Source organism: Diabrotica undecimpunctata, chromosome 7 (assembly GCF_040954645.1).
Source record: "Diabrotica undecimpunctata isolate CICGRU chromosome 7, icDiaUnde3, whole genome shotgun sequence".
NCBI classification, from domain to species: domain Eukaryota; kingdom Metazoa; phylum Arthropoda; class Insecta; order Coleoptera; family Chrysomelidae; genus Diabrotica; species Diabrotica undecimpunctata.
Genome location: NC_092809.1, coordinates 53,106,565 through 53,124,934, shown reverse-complemented (window position 1 = coordinate 53,124,934; position 18,370 = coordinate 53,106,565).

Genomic DNA, 18,370 nt, shown 5'->3' with positions numbered 1-18,370 from the left:
AATTTTAACTGAAATAACTGAACAAAATTCAACTGGGATGACTGAAAACTTGGAGAAAAGTTGACGGTGTATAGGGGTAAAATCGCAATTAAATGAGTGACGATTGACACAAATGTGCTAGTTCTTATGTCTTTACCAATATTTAAGCCTTTATATAGTACAGACGTAAAATGTTTTTGTCTTGTATATTGTGAATTAATATGACACAATCTGGGATGCTGTATGTTTGTTGGTTTGTTGTGTGTTTCGTTTATAAATCACATAACGTTCCTTTATCCACTGACGAATATATGTAAAAAAGAATTAAATATTATTAAACAAAGAGCTGTTAACAATGGGTATGATAAAAATTAGCCACGTTAAGATACCCGCAGGTTTTCCTGAGTTTGCTTAAAAAACTGCTTAGACAAAAGCTGTTTCCAACACTGTTACTAGTCGCTAAGGTTCTCCTTATTCCTGAAGATGCGTTTTCGGCCAATTTGTCTTCTTAGTTCGGTAGCTAAATTGTACGAACAGCTTCCGAGGGGCAGCCTTGAGTCAGAGCAGACATGAATAACGTGGCGAACACAGCCCTGCGTTGTATTAGTAGGTGGATCAAAGTGAAAGATCTACAGAAAACTGAGGTGGTAGTTCTTAAAAGAAGTCAGCACAAATCCTTTCTTTGCTTTATAGTGGAAGGGGTGGATGTTGCACCGATTAAATCGGTTAAGCATCACGGAGTCTAACTGCTGGAAGTACTGAGGTTCGAAGTACACATCCAAAAGATAGTGGAAAAGGACAATGGAAGTCTGGATTCGAAGTTACGGCTGATGCCGAACATTAGAGGGCCAGGTATCACCAAAAGAAATGTGCTAAATATAGTTTTTCAGTCGGTGGTAACTTACTCTACTCCCGTGTGGTGAAGCGTGTTGAACACTACGAAATACGCCAAGCTGGTAAATACTTCGCAAATGCGAATGCTCCTCAGGGTTTCTAGCAGCTACAGGACGGCCTTAAATGATGCTCTGTATGTTATTACAGTGGTGATTTTGATCGTCTTTTTGTGCAAAGAGTTAGCGAGCATGTATGCAAGAAGGATGAATAAAAATATAGATAAGGAAGAGACAGAGAACAATATATAGAGTAGCAGAAAGAATGGAAGAATGATATCGGAAAAACAAGGTGGACGAAAGAGCTTATTCCCGATCTGAGACCGTGGTGGGAATGTAAGTTTGGGAAACTAGACTACTTCCTGACGCAGTTTCTGACGGTACATGCTAGTTCTGGCACCTTCACAACTAAGATATTATGCAAATCTGTCTCGATGGACTGTACTGATTGTGGGGTGCCGGATGCTTTCGCCCACATTTTTAACTGCCAGATATGGGCAAATGATAGGGGAGACTTTAAGAGGCGAATAGATTTCACTCTGGATGAAAGAAACGTGGTAAAAATAATGATCAAAGGAGAGAAATAATGAAGAGAAGTACACTGTCTGATATCTGGTGTAATAAAAAAAAGGACAGGATGACAGAGGTGGAAATTAAACCAGGGATCTAAAATCTTGTTTTTTTTTCCTATAGATCTAAGAACCGGTAAGTACCAAAAGTAGTTTATGGCCTCACGGAAATATTTTTGTTCTTTCAATTTCTTTTGGTAATAGGCAGTTCTTTAACAATTTTCTTTTGATTTATGGTGATAGGTATTGTTACTTGTATGTTTTTTCTCAATATAATACATATAGTTATTCTTCTTTTAAGGTGGCAGTTAATATATGGATTTTTAGTTGTTAGTTGAGTGGTAAGACCACTGCTCTGGAACGATGGTTAAGGTTTTAGCAGGAGCACTATTAAAAAGGCACTACCCTGGGGTCTTCTGGTCTAGTATTCTACTCGGCCAAATGATGCCAGGATGTCTTGCTCCGTGACGTTAGATGTCTTGTAAAATTTTTTTTTGTAATTAAAATAGTAAATGCTTTTTTAATCCGTTTTCCCCTGTTGCTGATACGCCCATCGCAGCATCCACAAATTGAGATGCGGGTGAGCTCTGTCACCCTTGTTAAATTTTATTGGAATATACTGACTATTCAGGTGGGTCCTTTTTGATAACTTTGGTAAACAAAGTGGTAAAAGCTCTTTATGATATCTTTTTGAAAGAACCTAATTCAAAAGGTTTTATCTTTTCTTACGTTTCCACCTAGAAGAGTTCCGTTACTTACCTATAACTTTTCTATGTTCGGGTATCTTTCTAGAAATGGAAACAGCCTGGCCTGCCATTTTTAAGTAGGGATTATCCTACCTTTTTTTGGAAAGCTTGGTAAATTTTGAGAGAAAGACAATCATTTCTAACATAGCAGTCTTCGAGTAATGACGCTTGCTTATCTTACCGTTCTCTGTAAAAAAATTTTAAGTGGGTATACACTTAAGTCTTTTAAATACCTTAATCTAATAATATATTAAATTAAATATTGTTATAAAGTACATTTATTTTAATTAACTTCAGTGCTTGATACTAGAAAAGTATAGTAGAACCAGAATAACAGTTATTAATTAAACTAAAAACAGTACGAGATAGACAGTTAGCTTACAACCAAGTAAGTGGGTTGGTTTTATTTTTATAATACAGACTTCTGGTAATCTGTTTGTATTCTTTTAAATTTAAATTTAATTAATTTTGCTTTATTCGCTATACTTGCTACCCATTTTTAAATGTACTGTACCCGTTATCTCGAGATAAGCCCATAAACAGCGAAGAAAGATTTCTTTAATCAGCTTTAATTGAATTTGTTTAAATACTACCAGGCCCTCTTCGCTGATAATTTAATTTTTGCATGATTTTATTATATTGTATCTGTAAAGGTATTTCTTGATCATAATACTGTTTATTTCCATAAGCATTTCCATTTATTAATTGATGGTGCATTTTTTTACTTGTTTACATTCAGCTGTCCATTTAATTGTGTTGTTGAATATATTGTTTTGTTTTATTCATGAATATTATTTCTCCACTCCTAATAAGTTTCCTAATAAAATAATACCTCTGAATACTTGCTTAATACATTAAATTATTATTATACTTTCGACCCGGAGAAAGATCAGGCTGATTAAGTTTCGTAGGTAGGTAGGTGGACAGAGTCCACCTAATATATTTATTATTCGTTTATGTAGTGTGTTGACAAAATTTATTTAATAATTAACTGTTGATATCTTTTTTTGGAATTGGTCTCAGAACCTAAATATCTGTTCTTATCAGTTTTCGTTTCTAAGGTTTCTTAGCTTTCCCCTTGAACCCCAAAAAGTTAAGTTTATCTTATCTTATCTTTGGTAATTTTACCCATCTACCTTTTTGTTTATTTCTGTATCTTTTCTTATATATCTTATCCTGTTCTATCTTTACTTATTTCGCCCGTTGGACCCATTACCGGGTCCAAAAGCTAGTTTCGAACCCACGACTCGCTCTCCACCAACCATCTGGCTGTCGTCCGCAGTGTCTCCATTGGTGACCTTTCTAGCAATATCCAAAAAAGGTTTCTGAGGTTACAGTCTACGAAGATTTCCCCCACAGCTGCCTGCCAGATTTCAACGGATACCTTCTTAGGTTCTTAATGGAATTTGGCAATACGGCAATTAAAAAAAGAAGATAGAAAAATGTAGTTTTGCTACCTTTCACTTTTTCTACTGCCTTTTTTCTTAGTCTTTAAATGATAAAGTTGTTTTATAACGAGAAAATTGCTGGTATCACCTTTCAACCCCCTCGTTCAACCAGGCTTAATATCGGCAATGATAATTATTGAGCTATCCGAGTAACGATCCAAGGCAGATTTAAAAATAATGATTACAAATTAGGCTTTTAAGACTTATTTCTATCTGATTGGGCCATTTATGACTAAATTTAGAAAATTTCATTATTTGAATTATAAAAACTTTATTTGATTTATGAACGTACATTGGGAAATATCTATTCTTTCTTCAGAAAATTTTTAGTAACATAAGTACTATATCAGCATGCTCCTGCGTAAATTGAGTTGTTATATTTACATAATATTCAACACGGCAAAATTATGCATAGTTCACATGATGTCTGTAATGTGGCAGTTCAATAACTAGTTGCTATCAAATATAATGAATAGTTGACAATTTCTTCTATTCAATTTCAATCATCTGACGACCTCACGACGTTAAGTTTGCCAAAGATATGAATTATGATTTATTACTTCAAGATATCACCTACCTTTATTTTTCTGTAATAATTTATCAGATAAATTTATTATTAGACTATTCATGTTCTAGCTTGTACAATATTGAAGAAGTTTCTTATACAAATTATTTTATATTTTTATTGGCTTCTGTAATTTATAAGAGGTAATGTAATTTTGAATACAATGATTTGGCCGTTTCGATCTTGCAATGTAAAATTAGAAGCTCCTAATTTAGAAGTCAGCCTCTTTTGGTTTCGTTTTAAAAGGTTACATTGGTCTTGTATTTTTAAAAATTGATCAATTTTTTTATTTCATATAAAAGTATATATGTATGTATGTACAGCGTTAACAGGCCTTTTAGGCCCGTTGCTGGATGGATAATTTCCATCGTTTTCTATTCTTAGCTAACAGCTTCCAATCTCTTATTCCCATCTCTCTGACATCTTCCATTACTACATCTCTCCATCTCTTTCTTGGTCTTCCTCTCTTTTTTTGCCCTCAGGTACTCTCCAAGCAATATTCTTGACTAATCTATTACCTTTCATTCTTTCTAGATGGCCGAGCCATTCTAGTCTACGTTTTTTCACCACTTTTGTTATTGTAGGGTTAACATACAACTGATACACTTCTGCATTAGTTCGTCTTCTCCATTCTCCCTCTATTACTTTTCCACCAAATATTCTGCGAAGTATCTTTCTTTCCCATGCTTCCAATGTGTTCTGTACGGTTTTGTTCATAGTCCATGTCTCGGCAGCGTATAGCATTGTGGGTCTAATTATAGTTTTGTATACTCTTATTTTTGTATTACAAGATATATCTTTGGCCTTAATTATTTTGCTCATGGCTTCAGCACACCTGTTGCTCTTGGTCAGTCTCAGGTTGATTTCAGTTTCTTCCCTACATGTCTGATCAATAAGAGTACCTAAGTACATATATTCATCCACCTTCTCGAATTCTACAACTGATCCATTCTTCACCTCCAATTTAAAGGATCCCCTGGTGCTTATTCCTTTTTTGCTCGAGATCTCCATGTACTTTGATTTATTAATATTAACTTTCAGTCCCATTTTAGAGCTTTCCCGAATCAGTCTTTTTGTTATATTTGAGAGTTCTTTTCCATTTCTTGCAATGAGAACCACATCATCAGCGTATGCTAAGCATTGGTGCTCCTTGTATAAAATACTTTCGGACCTATTTATCCCACTAATCCTTACAATTTTTTCTAGAACTATATTGAATAGCAATGTAGACAATGGGTCTCCTTGGCGAACACCGTTTTTCACTTCGAATTCTTCTGAGACTGTACCGTTGCATCTCACAGCACAAATGGTTTGTCTAATTGTCATTTTTACCAATCTTATTATTTTTTCTGGCACTTGGAATTCTTTTAGTGTTTCTATTAACATGTTTCTGTCTATTGTATCGTAGGTAGATTTGTTTTAGCATAAAAATTTGATCGGTTGTTGATCTTCCTTTCCGAAATCCTCCCTGGTATTCTCCTAGATTCTTCTCTATATATATATTTCTAATCGTTTTTAAATTAGTATGGCGAGTACTTTATACATTACTTCTAATAAGGATATTCCTCTATAGTTTGTGCATTCAGTTCTATCTCCCTTTTTGTGTATAGGAATTATAATCGACTTATTCCATTCTTGAGGCATTTCTTAGGCATCCCATACTTCTAGTATTAGCTCACCAAGTTTGTTTATTAAAACCTCTCCTCCATATTCTATGTTCTCTGCCACAATGCTGCTCTCCCCGGGACTTTTTTGGTTTTTCATATCTTTTATTATTTCTTCAATTTCTTCTCTTGTGGGCTTTGGTATTTCTTCTATTACTATTTGAGGTCTAGGAACATAAAAATTTTCTTCAGTAATCACTTCGTCATTTAGTATCTCTTCTAAATATTCTTTCCACCTTTCACATATTTGGTCTTCATCCACTATCAGGTTTCCTGGCTTATCTTTTACATTCATCGTTCTTCCCTGGTACCCAGTTTTAATGTATTTTACTTCTTTATAAAAAAATTTTATTTCATTTTTCTTGTAATTTTCTTCAATGCGCTTAATTTTATTCTCCATATACTTTCGTTTCCGCTCAGTTAGGATTCTCTTTACTTTTTTTCGTTGTACGGCATACCTTTCTAGGTCGTCGTGTTTTTGCGAACGTAAACTTTTTAATCTCAAATCTGATCTTTTTTTTTTTAACTCTGTTCTGCATTCGTCATTAAACCAGTGGTTTTTTCTAAATCTTTTTGTTCTTGGTATGTTCTTCGACGTAGCTTCCTTTATAGTGTTTGTCATTTTCAAGAACTTTTGTTGTATGTTACTCACAGTAGTACTGTCTTGTTTGGCGTAGGTTTCTTGTATATCCGTTTGATAGTCCTGCTCTACCTCAAATTTTCGCAGTTTTTAAAAGTTAAATTTACGTTGCACTTTCTTTTTCCGTTTATGCTTTTTAATTATTGCTTCTCTCATATTAATTCTAACCAAAAAATGATCTGAGTCTACGTCAGCCCCTCTGCACGTTTTCACATTTGTTATTAAATTCGCAAACTTCTCTTGTATTAAGATGTGGTCTATTTGATTAGTTCCATTTGACCCCGGAATTTTCCACGTACCTTTATATATATTTCTTCTCCTAAAATGGGTACTCATTATCTTCATCCTGTTTTCAATTGCGAATGTGATTAATCTCTGTCCATTATCATTTGTATTCAAATGTTTACTTTCACCCCCTGTTATGTTTTTATATATATCTTCTCTTCCGACCTTTGCATTGGCGTCGCCTATAATAATTTTAGTGTCTTGTCTGGGCATTTCTTCACACAATGACTCTAATTCTTTCTTTATAGAATTCATCTTTCACTTCTTCGTCTTTTTCTTCTGTTGGAGCATTTATATTTATCAACGATATCATGTTCGCTTTTCCTTTAATTCTAATTGCACACATTCTGTCAGATTTTACTACGAATCGTTTTACCTGCTTCACGTCTTCATGTACCAGAAAACCCACTCCAAAATTTCTATTATTGCCTCCACTTGTATAAAACGTGTATGGGCCAATCTTTTCAATGTTGTATCCAGTTAAATGTGTTTCCTGTATTGCTAAGATGTGTATTTTATATTTTTTTAGTTCTTCTATTAGGTTAATTAATGCTCCCTCCTCGTATACTCCTCGAACATTCCATGTCGCAATATTTAGGTACATATTCCTATTTTTTATTTTGCTATTTATGTTCAAACTCATTTTCCTGTCCATCGCTAGGGTCCGTTGGCATAATGAGCCATCTTTTCCTTTTTCCACTACTATATGCCGTTTTTTGGGTCCATATTTCTAGAATTTTCTCATTTGAAAGTACCATTTCCAGCCTCATATAAAAGTATAGTATTTCAAAAACATTTACGTCCAATTTGAAGTAAGTAAAAGAAATATTACCGGAGTTATAGAGATTAAAAACTTTAAACTTTTAAAAACGCGTTTTTCTCAAAACTTTGCACAGTTCATCGTTAGAGTATTATTTCGTGATTGCACAAATAAACTAAAAAATAAATAAAGTTAAAAATTTTAACATAAGTCGAAATGAATTTTCGTCTCATATTTTTGAGCTTTTTCCTATTCTCATCGTTTTTAAAACATTTTTCTCGTATAAAACAGGAACGATTCTACGGGTTGAAAATCCCTTCATTGAACCACGAAACAATACAATAAAGTTAAACTGTGTAGTTCCAGTGCTACTGTGTGTTAAAAGTTTCAGCAAAATCGGTATCACATGTACCGACCGCGCGCTATTCAAAGCTCTACAGGGTGTCCAGAAACTCTCCTTACAAACGAAGACTGGAGATTTCTCAGATAATTTTAAGACAATTTAACCCAATTCACCTAGTCCAAAAATGCTTCGTAAAAAAGCTAGAGCTCTTTGAAGATAGCACCTTGTAATTTAGGTATTAAACCCTTATAAATATTTAGGTATGATCACCACCAAAAAGGCAACGTAGACGACACGTTCAAGTAGAAAAACAACCAAGCAAGAAAAGGAATTTCCTTTCTCAATAGTATCCTTTACATATAACTACCTACAGTAGTAAAGTATGGCCAATAAAGGAAAGATACATGAGAAAACTTGAGGCAACGGAAATGGATTTCTCGAGATGTTAAGCTGGAAAGTCTAGACTAGAGAACAACAGAATAAGAGAAATTATGAAAATAAAATATACAATAGTAGACGATATTGGTACACAACAACTCAGATGGTACGGTCATGTACAGAGAATGTCTGAAGAACGTCACCCAAAACAAGTCTTAATGTGGACCCCTCACGGTAGAAAATAAAGAGGAAGACCTCGCCTTAGTTGGAGAGAAGGTATTAATAGAGAAATGAAGGAGAGAGACATAGAACAAGACTGGATGAATCGAGAGGAGTGGCAACTGGGTATCGGAAGACGTAGGAGAACGTTTTATACCGGTCTATATATACCTTGTAATTAGTTTTTTTTAATACCTCCAGAACGCTTCTTTTTAGAAAATGAAAAACTGGTACGATTATTTATCATTCAACAAAGTTGAATCGATTCCATCAATTGCGAATTCCTTGTACCGGTCATAGGCATCCGTTTTGGGTGGGTCAACGGTTATTTTAATGCATAACTTTTTTGTCTTTAAATTTTAAGCATTCTTTATACTAGACTAATAAATTATTAGGTATTCCTGTTTTAAAGGTACTTACTTCAACTCGGTAGGATACACTATTTTCTAGAAAAATTAATTTAAAATTTTTTTGTATTTTCGTCATAAAAGTTAAATTAATAGGTACTTTAATTTTATAAATAATCTTTTGTTTCAATAAATGCATCACACAATTCGTAAGAAAAGTTTTTGAAAAGAAGCAAAAAATCAAATTATAACCAAAATTTAATTTAAAGTGATTTAAAAACAAATCATTTATTACGATGGAACGAAACTAACACAAAAGAAGAAGTATCAAAAGTAGATATTACAAAAGATACTCGTTGTGATCCTTGCAAAAATTCCAAAGTTATTTCTAAAGATATTTCGTTGCAAGCATCTTGTATCCTTAGCCAGAGTAGTGCACGAGAGATAATAGTTAACTACTTATATCCAGAAGTTTATGCTAAACCTATGCTGATGTTTAAATTCTTGAACAACGTGGGGATTGTCACCAACATACGAATTATATTGTGTATTAGCCACATTAAAAATTCAATTTTTTGTGAATGTTGCTTAGTCGAATACAAAATGTACCTGAAAAAAAGTATTATTTTGATTTTTATGATTTTGTAACCATATAGTGAATTCTTCACGAGCAGAAAAATCTCCTTGCAGCAGTACTTGTACCTCTGTTAAATGAAAAGGATATAAATTTTCATTATGTAAGATATTTCCTACGAAAGATTTTAAAATTGTGGGATACATGGCAGATAGTCTTTGAACGCTAATTTCTGGATTTTCCTCAACTTCCATTAAAATAAAATCTTCATGCGCTGCTGTTGCATAATCATGTCGTCCTCTTTCATTATTTTTTGGGACCAGTAAACCTGTTTCTATTAATCGTTGATAAAGAGCTGTAAATATTGAGTAAATTAAATCCCGATTGGTACATTTTTCAGGGTATCTACGTTGTGCTGCTCAAGCGTTACACCTCATTTCGCCATTAAATTATGCATATCGGCGTATTCCTGATTAGTAAAAACCATTTTTATTGAATTAAAAAAAATTATATTTGAATGACACAAAGTCAAAAACTAAAAGATAAACTTCGCGAACCGACCATAATTTGACAATGAAAACATAGGTTATACTTCTGTTGACAGTTCAAGTTTCTTTCGTGACTAAGAAACGAAAAATTTTCAAATCGATTTTTCTGGACAACTTTGTATCCTATCTACTTAGAGTATGACTATCTTTTTGTACTAGAATATCTGAAAATTTAATAATCTCATATCACGAATGCTTAAAAGGTACAGACAAAAAAGTTATGCATTAAAATAACCCTTGACCTACCCAAAACGGACGCCTATGATCGGTAGGGGACATTGGGGAGGGTTGAGTCACTTTTTTCAGCGACCTTATTTTCTCCCTTGCTTTAGTAATTTCATAAAATTTTTATATATTGATTAACTAACTTAAAAATTAGCAATTATACGAATTTATTTCCATACAATACCATTCATATCTCCATATTATCATAAAGCTAATAACTATAATAAATAATATAACAATAAATAATCACTAGATATAAAAGGTTCGGACTAGGTGAATTGGATTAAATTGTCTTAAAATTATTTGAGGAATCTCCGGTTTTCCTTTGTCAGGAGAGTTTCTGGACACCTTGTATAACTCCGGTAATATTACTCGAGTTCACTTCTAATTTGGTGTGAATACTCTTGAAGTACTATACTTTCATATGGAATAATAATAAATTAATTAATTTTTTGAAAATATCAGACCTCTATAACCCCTTGATTCGAAGAAAAATCAGGGAAGCCAAAGAGTTATGGATGCAAGCAAAATGTGAGGAACTAGAAGAAATGCAACGAAAACATGACGAATTTAACACACATAAGAAAATAAAAGTTACAGTACACAAAAGAAATACACTATCCCTAGAAGACGAAGTAATGGAGGAACGGGAAAACTACATTAAAGCATTATTTAAGGATGATCGAGGATCACTACCTAACTTAAGTGCAAATACAGGACCATCAATTTTAAAAGCTGAAGTGGAAAAAGCCATACACCAAGCCAAAAACAACAAAGCCAGTGGACCAGATCAAATATACAGCGAATGGCTAAAATTACTCTCAAATGACAATATAAAAGAACTCACTGTACTTTTCAATCAAATATATGATACCAGTGTAATTCCATCGGACTGGTTAAAAATCGATCTTTATTCCTCTACCTAAGAAACCAAACGTTAAGAAATGTAGCGACTGTAGACTCATTAGTTTAATGAGCCATGCCGTTAAAATACTGTTGCATATTCTTCTAAATCGAATTAACAACAAGTGCGAAGAAATAATTAGTCAAGAGCAGTTAGGGTTCCGGAGATGCCTTGGAACTAGAGAAGCACTATTTTCTATGCAAACACTCCTTCAACGATGTTGGGAGGTAAGAAAACCCGTATATATGTGCTTCATTGATTTTGAAAAGGCATTTGATTGCGTTCAGCATACCAGACTAATTAGCGCCTTGCAGAGCATCCAACTAGATGAGAAAGATATCAAACTTATTGCCAAACTTTACTGGAACCAAACAGCCATTATTAATACCAACAACAGAGAATCAAAGCCAATCAGTATTGAACGAGGCGTAAGACAAGGCTGTATACTATCTCCCACCCTCTTTAACGTGTATTCTGAGAATCTATTTAGGGAAGCTTTAAAAGATCAAAAAGGAATTATCATAGGAGGAGAAATAATTAACAATATACGGTACGCCGACGATACTGTGATTCTAGGTGAAAACATCGACGATCTGCAGGAGCTAATCAATAGAGTTGACATGGAATGCACAAATTGGGGACTGTCGATAAATATCGATAAAACTAAATACATGGTGACCAGTAAAGTGGATATCGGCGCAACCCAACTGATATTAAACCAACAACCGCTGCAGAGAGTTCAGAGATTCAAATACCTTGGATGTTGGATTACCCAAAATCTAGATCCATCCTTCGAAATTCGATGTAGAATTGAACAGGCAAGAAACTCATTTCAAAAATTCAAGCCTCTATTATCCAATAACTCATTAAATTTGGAAATCCATGAAAAGTTTACAAGATGTTACGTGTGGTCTGTACTTTTGTATGGATGTGAAACTTGGACTTTAAACGCCAATATCATGAATAAAATCGAGGCGTTTGAGATGTGGTTGTATCGAAAGATACTAAAAATTCCATGGACTAGCAGAACCAGAAACGAAGAAGTTCTTCGAAGAATGGGACATCAACGAACTCTATTAAATATTATTAAGAGGCGTAAACTAGAATATCTTGGACATATAATTAGAGGACCAAGATATGAGTTCCTTCGGCTAATTCTCAACGGTAAAATCGGAGGAAAGAAATGGATAGGACGGAAGAAACTCTCTTGGTTGAGGAATTTGCAGCAGTGGACAGGTTTGACAGCGGACCAATTGCTACACGTAGCGCAAGACCGAGATCAGTATAAAAATATTATAAGCATGGTAGTCGCCGACGTTCCGTAGGGATATGGCACTCTAAGAAGATAACCCCTTAATTTAAAAGAAAAACGTAGAAAAATATAGTGTATAATAATAGTAGTATTTGTTGAACCCAAATACTTATAAGAATTCTGAAACATAGGCTTAGGGTGCTTGTGGCTTTTTAATTTTTCATGTAAATATATTATGAATTTAATAATAAATTTTTATTTCGAGCGGAAGAAACTCATTTTCAATAAAAATTAGCAATTATACGAATTTATTTCCATACAATACCATTCATATTTCCATATTATCATAAAGCTAATAACTATAATAAATAATATAAGAATAAATAATCACTAGATATAAAAGTATTATTGAGATGACCACTTTTCTTTTTATTAAATAATGTATCAACTTAGCAAACCGAATAGGATGGTGTTAAAATTTAATGCGATAAATGAGCCATTTTACGATCATAACGATAAAAACGAACTACATTTAAGATCTCAATCACAAATGTAGATTTTTTCACGCACCTTTGTGTCTACCTACACAATTGCCAAACAATAGGTAAGTATCCAATGTAATCAAAGGCGGTCATGGTGTTTGAATTTTAGGGTTTTCGGAACACAGGAAATGCAAAAAATATTTTGCGTTTCAGATTATTGGCATAAGATTCTGGTGTAGATAAAAATATTTCTAAGATATACGTAGATATAAACCAACATAAAGTAAATATACATTAAAAGTTTGTTTAATTAAAATATTAAAATATTTTATTTTGTTATACTTCTTACCAAGAAATTCATAACAGACTTTTGATACAATATGATTTTTTTAATTATGTACAATTACTAATAACAAGAAACAAAAAAAACTTTTAATTTATTTCGAAAATTTTATTTCAAGTCAATAGAAAAAAATTAATAAAAAATTTAAAACCCAACATTTCCTCCACGGGATTATATGACCGTTTTCATATTTTGAGGCAAACTTTGAATATAAACAGCAATCTGATCCTGTACTATCTGCTTCTTCTTTTTTTTATATAGACATGACTCTGTCTGTTTTTTAATGTGCCTTCGTTAAATTGTCTTTTCATCGTTTTCGTGGTCTTCCTACTGATCGTCTTCCTATTGGGAAACCGTCTCTTGCCGTCTTTACTACTATATTTGTTGTCATTCGCTAAAAACTGCCTGGGGTGATTGCGGGGTGGATTGAGTAGCTCTGCGGTTACCACAGCCGGTCCCAAGCCCGGATAAAATGTGGAGGGTAATTGGCAAGGTTAGCAACTTACCAATCGTAAAAAACAAATACTGCTCAAAGAAACAATATACAGCCTCGGAACCGGTACTATCTGCGATTATTTAAATACGAACTTAAAAAATAATAAAGCCACAGATAATTACTAGAGATTATCAGAAATCGTTAAAATAATCACAGAAAATGAAATGGAGATACTAAAAAACTTCATCATATACGATATAGACGGTATTCCAAAACAATGGCTTAAGTGGACGTTCGTAACTTTACCGGAAAAGCTAACACTCAGTTTGACTTCAGAAACGCATTGGGTGTAAGGGAGGTCTTGTTTGCTCAGATTACCATCACACTAAAGATTGCCAAGTAAAAGAAGGTGCCAACTTCGTCCTCTGGACAATCCAGGCCAAAAAAACCAGAAGCAAGGATAGAAGGGTCAAACTCCCCGGAAAACTTAAGTTGACTAACCAAAGAGAAATGGGGATTATGCTCTTCATCACAAGATCAGCAACCTTAAAAGCGAAAGGAGAGGCAGCTAATTAAATAGGTAAGAAAATTTACTTCCGGAAGTAAAAGCAAAAGTAAAGTCAATAAAGCTGGCTCTTCTAAAGGGTCTGATTGGAAAGACTGTTTAAGATGAGATAATGGTTAAATTCATACAAGCGAATCTTTATCATGTTAATGCTACTTCATATTGGCAGAAGATTCACAAATAAAGCTACAGATGTAGTACTGATTTGAGAGCCTTGGCTCACTGGGGGACAGGCCGAATTGGTGGCACAAGATCAGTCTTAACTAAGATACGGTATTGATCAAATGGGATAAAACCAAGATGGTGTATTGTAGTTAAGAAAGATATTTGTTATATCTTACGTTTACGTTTCTGCACCAACGCTGTTATCGCAGCTTAAATTACTATTATATGGGAAGAAGTGGGCAGACCAGATATAGTCGTACGCTCTGCATACTTTCCAGACGATACAGCTGCAATAGAGCTCCCTCACATGGCGGTACAAAAAGCAATCGAATACTGTAGGAGGAATGGACTACATTTGATCATCAGCTGTGATGCCAACTCATATGACATGGTATGTGAAAGCAAAAAATAAGGGATGAACGAGGTTAGTACTTTTAACTAAATTCTAGGAGAAGGGCTCATATTAAATAATAAAAGTAATGAACCTATCTTTATCTACAATAAAAGTCAAGATATTATTAGTACAGCTAAAAGCACTTAAAAAATTTGTAACAAAATGATTAACTGGCATGTTTCAAAAGAGCCGTCAAGTTTAAATCACAGACACATTGACTGTATCTTGTATATAAATGTAGATAAACTACCTATAATTAGCTACAAGTGTCCAAAATGCATAAACTGGGAAGGATATAGCACCGATTTGGAAGCAAAAATAGAAAAAACAATTAGAAAGATTAAAATATGTTTGGATATTAGAGGCGACTAATCAAATCAGAAAAGCAGTTTTCATATCTTACCAAATTACTGTCCAATCAAATCTGGAACAGAAAATAATAAAACAAAGAACAGATTTGGCGTAAAAAGAGTAACTGGGATATACACAGAACAACTCCTACAGAATATATTATAACAAAGAAGATCAAAAAGATAATATTGAAGAAGGTTTTATCCCAGTCTACCAGGTGTATCTGACTATTTCAGATATACATACCAGCACTAGAATCCACAAGCACCTTTTGAAAGATCCGATACAAGGACCAGGCTTACTTAAGATACCTACCTGGTGGCATCTTTAGAAAATTTAAAAACGAAACATTAGAGCTCTTATTACTTTTTTTACAGAATTACTTCCAAGGATCAACAGTTTTTAATAAGCAGCCTCGAAGTGAAAACCTAGGACGACCTAAAAGTTTTAATAAAGAAGACTGTTAACTCTGATAGAAAAGAAGACTGGTAGACCCAAAAGTTAAAAAACTGTAAGAGTACTTTAAATATAAATAGACATACATAGATAGACATATTAAGAAAGGAATAGTTGTTATTAGGGAATCGTCCGCTTAATAACAATTAGCATACATAATAAGAAGAATAATCAACATAAACAGCACTGGACGAATTAGTTCAGAAAATCAGTCAATCCATTAATAATAAAGAGATTGCTTTAACCGTCTTTCTAGATATAAAATTCGCGTTTAAAAATGCACTACTAAATTATTTTTATATTGCAAAAACATCAAAAGGGATATTCACTACCGTATACAAAGTAACGCTGGAAAATATACTAATTCTAATAGACCCACAAAAAGAAGAGATTGGGGTAAAAGCAGCACAGGAAAAAGTATTTTCTCCTCCTGTAGTCCCTCAGGAAACAGCAAAATACTGAATCCAGTATTTACTTGGCCACTATAACGAACATTAAATATCCTTACTAGGTGCAACAAGAAAAACCTCTTTGTCAATCCTAGAAAATCAGTAGTAGTCAAATATTTCAAAAGGAGACGAAACCTAGATAACATCTGTTCTTTCCTGCTTTGTATAGAAAAACAATATAACAAATATATTGAAGTAATACTGGAGAAACGGCTTGCACGAAACGCACATCTGGAACGAATATCAAATAAAGCAAAAAGTTTCCTTTGGGCATGTTGAATAATATGTGGGAAATTATGTAGTATAGAATTCAAACAGATCTACTGGCTATATATGACTTAAATAGTCAGACCTATAATGATGTATGGCGCGTTAGTATGGTGGTAAATGCCAACAAAATTATTTAAAATGCTTAATCATAATAGGAGCAGTGTCGACTACCGCAACCGCCTACAAGGAGGTAATACTTGACATCCCTTCAGTATAAAATATATATGGATGAACAAAAAACAAAAAGTAGGAGCATGTATATTGCGGATATGATGCTGGAAAGTATCATATCAGAGGTGAAAATGGTACCCTAATTATAATTTTAAAAAGCTGTTTAACATTCTATTTCTAGAAAGGACTTAATGAAAGGTAAATAAAATAAATCTAAAAAAGGCATATCAATGTTGATATATAGACGAAGCTAAACCCAATGAAGGGGTTGCAGAGGGCTGAAGTATATTGAGAGAAATCAAGGCTAGGCATTAGTGAAAGCCTAGTAAATTACTTTACTATCTTTAAGTAGAAGACACGGGAATTTATTTAAATTTACTATAAATAAGTTGGAAACTGTCTGTAGAATCTGATTTAGATCGGAAAAAGTAAAAAGTAAGTTTATTTTGAGTGCATCGACATACTGGTATTAAGGGATCGGAAAAGCAGACGTATTTGCTAGAGAAGGGGTAAAAGAAACATGTATTGGCCAAAAACCTTTCGTCGGTATAACAAGAAGCACAGCCCAAAGAACAATATCAGACTAGGTGGAACAGATGAAACGTAACCACTGGTACAAACAATTTTTTTTTATTTAACATTTAATGTTTATTGCAATCTGTCTCATTACAAACGATAAGCAATATGTATAATTTATGTACAATAACATAGTGGGAAGCTGCCCAGTGGCGAGCACCCAGGTAAGACATAATATAAATATAATCTATGATACATCAATTAATTTAAACTTTCACTTAACAAACAGAGTTTAATACAGATAAACATCACTGACACACATATGAGTATTACAAGGCTAAAAACCAAAAATTAAGAAAATATTTAGAAAACACCAGAATAGAAACTTGTTATTTCACCGCACCATGACACTATGCTCTGTTTCTCCTGATTTACTAGACGTCCAAAGGGTCTGGTCGTTTTAATTTTCTTACGTGTGAAATGTTGAGCAGATCCGTCTGGTCTTGTATACAGAGTTTACAGCAGATATTGCTTCGCAAACTATTGGTAGCTGTAAATCGTGGTGTAGTCTGTGGTTCGTGATATACCAAGGGGCATTACAGATCTGGCGCAGTACTTTCGATTGAAAACGTTGAAGTTTTTGTATGTTGGTATTACTTGCTGTACCACCGATTTGTTCTGCATTTTGCCATAGTGGTTTTAAAATACATTTATATATCAGAAGTTTGTTCTCCAGGCTAAGATTTGATTTTCGAATCATGTACCAATACATTTTCCTGTAGATTAAGCTGAGTTGAAGGCGTTTCTTCCAGATGTGGATTCCCCAATTAAGTTTGCTGTCCAAATGGATTCCTAAGTATTTAACGACGGTGTTAACTGGTAGTGGAGTGTTGTTTATGGAAACTGGGGGCGCGATACCTTTTTTTAAAGTAAACGTTATTTGTGTTGATTTTAAACTGCTAACTTGGACGCGCCACAGCTTAATCCAGCTCTCTATTTTAAGTAGGTGATTTTGTAATACCTCGGCTGCTTCAGCTGCTATAGAATTTGAAGCCATGATAACTGTGTCATCTGCATATGTAGCGATTGTTGTATTGGTCGTCGTTGGAAGATCTGATGTGTATATTAAGTAGAGGGTGGGTCCTAGTATGCTTCCTTGTGGAACTCCGGAACAAATTGAAAGCAGATTAGTGATTTCCCCACCTCTTTTGACTTAAAAGAATCGATCTGTCAGGTAAAATCTTAAAAGTGAACTTATGGGATGAGGAAATATAGATTTAATTTTAAAGATAACACCTACATGCCAAACTTTGTCGAATGCTTGAGAGACATCTAGAAATGCAGCAGTACAGTAATTTTTTTGTTCGAGCGAATTTCTGATAGTCTGTACCACCCTATGAATTTGCTCGATAGTGTCATCTTGTTTCCTAAACCCA